General features: G+C 39.6%; 1 pseudogene; it reads left to right on the top strand.

Moving 5' to 3' along the window:
* Positions 1–3,469: 3,469 nt before the first annotated feature.
* On the top strand, positions 3,470–3,624 carry LOC140707156 (U1 spliceosomal RNA; annotated as a pseudogene).
* Positions 3,625–6,300: the final 2,676 nt, after the last annotated feature.

The raw sequence follows: 6,300 nt of genomic DNA, 5'->3' as shown, positions 1-6,300 counted from the left end.
TACAAACATTTTGAGTTACAAACAGCTCCCTTCACAACATTTTGCTTTGACTTGCAAACAGAGCTTTGACTTATGAACAGAAAAAAGGCAGGGGAAAAGGGTGGGAAATTCAAATAGCTAACTGTAGGTGGCGACGAGGCTGTTTCTTTGTAGCTGCGCGATCCGAGAAGGCTGCCTGCTAAGGTAAGGTGCTGCTTTCTACTTTAAAAAAACTTTTCTGGGTATTTTTGCAGCGTGATTTTTGGCTGGGGGGGGTATGTTTCCATGCTGTGATGGGTCTTGGGGAATTTGTTGTGTTTTTTTGTTCCCCCCATTTCCAATGGGTCTTGGGGGGGTTGGTGCTTTTGGGGTTTTTCCCCCTATTTTCAATGTGTCTTACATGTTTTTTGCTTTGTTCTCTTTGCATTTCTGACCTGCTCCGTTTGTTTTTGTAATGGTTCACGCATGCTTTTCCAAAGGTTTCTTTGGCTGCAGGGGGTCCAAAATGCAGTTTAGTCTTTTGCTTTTAAAATCAGAAATGGTTTTCCAAAGGTTTCTTCTGGTGGATGCTGGGTCTAAAATGCATCCCCCTAGTGGTAGAGGATGGATTAACCGGCTTTGCATTAGTTCCAATGGGAACAAATGCTTAGACTTACAAACCGTGCCTTGACATAAGAACCAAAAACAGCCAGAACGAATTAATCGGTTTTCAATCCATTCCTATGGGAAATGCTGCTTTGACTTACGAACATTTTGACTTGCAAACACCATTCCAATACGGATTAAGTTCGTAAGTCAAGGCACCACTGTATTTCTGTCTTCTGCATTTCATGAATTGCATGATTTCTTGGCCTTTATTCATTTGTCCTAGTACGTCTTTGTTAACCTCTTGACCAAAAAATAGAAGAGACCATACTTTTATTTACACCACTAAAATCAAACATTAAACACAAGCTTTCATGAAAAAAAAATCCACTTCCTCAGGTATATGGGTATATGGGTAATTTAGGGGCTACCTCCTATCCCAGAGGCTAAGTGGAAAATTCCAGCCAAATGGCACCAGAGGTGAGGCATTTAAAAACAGAATTCCCCCAACTGGTTGAAACCACCTCACCTTAAGCAACACAGCTGGAGGATCATCTCTGCCATAACAATCTTGGGACCTTCATACATGAATAAATCAGTCATGATTTATTGTAAGTATAAACAGGGGACTCCAGCCTTGCTCCCTCCACCCCAGACCTCCCTGTCTTGGTGGAGAAATGTAAAATGGACATACTATCATCTTCAGGTGAATGTGGTTACGAAATTCCATGTCATCTGAAACACCGCTTTATCAGGGCTTTTTGGTTTTATGGAAGATGATCACAGCACTATTGCAAACTATTACCGTATTTTTCGCTCCATAAGACGCACCTCCAAATAAGACGCACCTCATTTTTAGGAGAGGAAAACCAGAAAAAAAATATTCTGGCAAATTCATAAGGCAGTAGCAATAGATAGATGTTGTCACATCAATTACCTCAAACTTCTTGTAGTGTACAACGCAGTGAGAGCTTTTGAACAATTTGTAGTTGGCAAAGTTATTCCAATAGCCACAGACAACAACACTACAATGCTTTATATCAACCACCAAGGAGGAACAAAATCCATGTCTTTCTTGCTACTAACAGTACAGTTTTGGGACTGGTGTATTCTCAAGCATGTCATTTCATAAGTCATACATGTACCAGAAGTGGAGAATCATGAAGCAGACTTCTACAGCAGGATGACACACAATGAGTGGGAATTACAGTACCATCTCAAGTTTTAACACTTATAATGAATTGTTATTGCACTGAAAGAGATGAATAAACAGATTGTTGCTGGGTAGTCAATAAGAGCTATGATGAAGAAATCACCACCAGCACAGGTGTAAGCAAACAGCAAAGCATGCCTCACTTCCACTCCCTCCCTTCCTCCCTTCCTTCCTTACAGCAAAAGTTTTTTCTCTCTCCATCATTCAGTTCTTTACTTTGCAGCATGCAGCATGTCCACAGAACGTGTGCTTACTTTTATCAGCTTTTTGTAGCTGATCCTCCTGTTTCCTCCACTCTCTAATCATTTTTTCAGATGAGGCCCAAAATGTCTCTGCACTGTTCACTGTTTCCATACTCCTTAGCATATTTTACTACCTCTAGTTTAAAAGGAATGCTATATGCTAGCCTTTTCTGTTTTGCACTGGTAGAATGAGTTCCCATACTCTGCAAGAAAAATGTGCCCCTTATTCATCACCACATATACTGCTTCCTTTTACAAATATAATCTCAAAGCAGCACAGAATCATAGAATAATGGAGTTGGAAGGGGCCTATAAGGCCATCAATTCCAACCCCTGGTTCAATGCAGGAATCCAAATCAGAGCAGATCTGACAGATGGTTGTCCAATTTTAGAGACTACAATAGGATAAAATACAGTAGCTGGGAATCACAATGAAAAGATAAAATCTACCAGCAATATTGTAGAACAACAATGATTAAGAAAAACCAATAAAAACAGGGGGAGTGACACCATGCAGCTTTTCTTAACACAAAAATACTACTAAAATTTCTATTTCCAGTTGTGTGTGTGTACATGTTAAATGCTATTTATGAAATGTTGGGTTCTTAAACCAATTTTCAAGATTTCAAATCTTTACTTGAACATATTCAGATCTGTGATTCAGATCTGCCCTCTGCAATTCAAATTGCCTTGCTCCATAAAAACTGGACTCAGCTAATGTGGCAAGCTAATACACCAAATAAAACCTGTAGCCCTAGTGGTAATATATTAAGGAAAGGAGTGTTAGGTCCCTTTTTGGTTTCCCTTTTGAACTTTATTCTGCATGTGCTCAGTGCCTTTTTAATCATTCTGTGCTTCAGAATGAAATTTGGCTAACATTAGCCCCCCCCCGTCCCTTAATGTTTTAAATATCTGCAAAATTACTTCTATTTAGGCCTAATTTATGATGAAGTGATGCAGCTTCCTGCAAAGCTCTGAACTACAGAGAGCTATTCTAGCAGGCTCTCAGTAGTAACTTTATCTTCCACTCACCATTCTCAGGCCTGTTTAAGTTACTGCCAATTTTAGAAGCTTTTGTTTCTGTCCTCTCTCCCTCTCCCTCTCCCTCTCTCTGCTTCTCAAAATGTCTGGCTAGTCACATGGTCTAACTTCTCTGCAGAAGGTGAAGGGAAAGAGACTCCTCCTTCCTGCTTTGCTTCTCCAATAGAGAAGCCTACTGGGCGATGCAAGCAGGGAGATATGCTAATATCTGTGCACTGGAGGATTGTGGGAGGAACATCTAGCCCCTGATGGGGGTCCTGTGGGGCACCCCAAAACACTGAGTAGCTCTCCTGGCCTCTTTCAGGACTGGGGCTGTGCAGCACTGTTCTGATCAGGAGGTACAGCCGGCGGTCACCATGCCTTTGGGGGATAGTGCACACAAAAGCCAGGAGGCTTAGGAGTCATTCAAACTCAGACCTGGCAGGGGAGATACCATTGTTGTAAAAGTGGTTTTCCCAGAGTAAGGCTCATCTATTGCACTTTGGATGAGCTGACCCCTGTGATTTCCCCAAATGTGGGAAAATCAACTGCCTAAGTGGGAGATTGTGTTTGTGGTTTTCCTTGGTCTTTCTAGAACCACTCTTTGGTCCTTTGCTATTTTCACTGCTTGCTGCCATAGGCCTGTTAGCCTTGCTGGTTTTCCAGGTGGGCTGCAGGAGGCAGATCCTAGAAAGCTAGCAGTGCAGAATGGTGAGGTCCAAACAGAAAGCAGTCTCTGCTGCCAGTTCAGAGGCCTCCCAGCATGGCAGTGGGACGCTTTTGGGTGGTGGTGGCTGAACCCTGGGTTACTGCATTCACTCCATAAGACGCATGTACTTTCCCTCCCACCTTTTTGGAGAGAAAAAGTGCGTCTTATGGAGCGAAAAATACGGTACTTCCAACAGAGGAAGCTTGGAGTTGTAGAGGGGAGGAGAGGGAAGTAAAGATTCTTTCTAATCACCTCTCTGGCTCCCTCCACTTGGTAGAAAAATGAATGTGTAGGTTTATATGTCTTAGTGATCTGTGACATGGAGTAGGAAAGATATTTCTCCAAGGGCGTATGTCTGTGTACACATTTGCCTTCCTCTGCTTTCTTTTTTATTTATTTATTTACCTTTGGGGGGATGTCAATTCCATTTTTAAAACATATGTTTGGAGAAATTTAAATATTTTCATTTTCTGCAAGATATATCTTGCAAGACATCTATATCTATATCTATATCTATATCTATATCTATCTATCTATCTATCTATCTATCTATCTATCTATCTATCTATCTATCTATCTATCTATCTATCTATCTATCTATCTATCTATCTATCTATCTATCTATCTATCTATATGTTACTGGCACTTTGGTACTCATATCAGATCTTGACAAATGTGTCCACAATGACTGCCTGGGCCAGAAACAGGCATTAGGTTTGGCTCTTGATCATAGCTAAAAGCTCACTAATGTCGTGGCAGCACGTATTAAATCAGACTGCATTGGAATCCCATGCTTAAATCCAAAAGGCCAAGAATCTGATTTGCATAATTTCAGAAGAATTCACAGTGTGATACTCAGATATTCCAGTTAGTTAAGGATTTCCCTCATCCAGTTATGGACTATTGCTTACATTTGTATCTGGCTCAGGTAAACTCATGGTTAATGTTCTAGACATGTCCACTAGATTTTATATGGGTGCACATTTTTCTTCTCTTTAAAATGCAATAAACATTATGTTCTAACCACACTTATGATGTATGTATTTCTTCACTTTGAGGTAACAGGAAGAGGAAAAAAGCCTTCAAGAACATTACATAGGGCTGGGATGGATTTTAGGTTTTATCTGGATGGAGGGGGGGAAGCCCTCAGCAAATCTGTGAGATGTGCTTTATGGTCCTTTCTGAAGTTCTGAGATAAATTTAGATGCAATTTTATTCCAGCTGTCTTTCAGCTCTGTTTGCTTTTCCATCACATACATCTCAGCTGTAAGAATATGGGTAATTTTTCAAGATGGAGGAAGCAACCATTTGTTAGATGTATTGATTGCTCACCTCTACCCCAAAACAGTTATGATCCATTTATTTCTCGAGTTGACTTACCTTTAAGAGTGTATTGATCTCTTTCAGGCAAAACATTTAAAAAATAGATAATACTAACAACTCAAAATCTTACACATCTTTGGAAAGATTTTTATTGTAGATATGTCTTTTAAAAGATTCCACATCACTAAGCTCCACAATCTAGTAAGTCATAAATGTAATGGCTATAATACAGAAGGTCTCCCTAGAGGATTCCACAGAGCATTAGGGAATCTTCTTGTTGTTTATTTGTTCTTTTAAAGAAAAAAGCATAATTGGTGGAGTCTGCCAAGATGCTAGAAAGCTGCAATGTGTTAATGCTAGATCTAAGAAAATTTGAAGATCTTTTATTACCACATTATTAAGGTCCAAATATGAAGTCTTGCCTAAGTTAAGAAACACAACATGCATTAGGTTATGCCAGTAAGTTGAATCCCTCACGTGGGTTCATGGAAGGAATTGATAAATTCCATTTTCCTTGTCTTAATCTACTAGCATTTCTTCCTACTGTATCTATGTTTTGCTAACAAGGATGGTGACTTGTGGCTTTGAGGGGATTTTGATGGTTGGGTTTGACATATTTTCTCCCACATACTCTTATGCTTGTATCTTGTGGGTTTTGCAAAATAGCCATGTTGGTCTTGCAGGTTGTAATTCAAAGAGAAAACTCATTATTAATTCAGCAATTTGGAATATGTGGTATTAACAGTGCATTGAGTGAAGGTCTCCCTGGTGCTATGGGAAGAATTTTTAGAAGTGGGAAGATAGGCTTTTTTTGTTTTGTTTCAACAAGCCTTATCTTCTTCTGTAATCCAGAAATTAATTATGTCTTGTGTGGAAACTATGGCAACCCTACATCTAGAACATTTTCCTTAAGATGGATCCAGACATTGAGTTATTTCCTTCTCCCTGCTATGCTATTTGATTTGACTAGCAATAGAAACATCAGATGAGTGATGTGTATGTAGATGCTTTACCTAACAAGAATTCAATTGTTATTTAATCGTGTCTAAGAGATTTGCCATTCTCTAGACATGGCTAGACTTCTTCAGCTAGCTTCTTATTCTGTGTTTCTTCTTCAAAGGAGATTTAACAAGAGGGATGTAGACTTGAGAATTCACTGTAATGAACTTTTGTTACAACCCACATAGAGAATGTTGAAAAGTTAAAGTTCTGCTTGTTGAAATCCAGAC

The sequence above is a fragment of the Pogona vitticeps genome, chromosome 4 (genome assembly GCF_051106095.1).
Source record: "Pogona vitticeps strain Pit_001003342236 chromosome 4, PviZW2.1, whole genome shotgun sequence".
In the NCBI taxonomy this organism is placed as follows: domain Eukaryota; kingdom Metazoa; phylum Chordata; class Lepidosauria; order Squamata; family Agamidae; genus Pogona; species Pogona vitticeps.
This window is presented reverse-complemented; position numbering and strand designations above follow the sequence as displayed.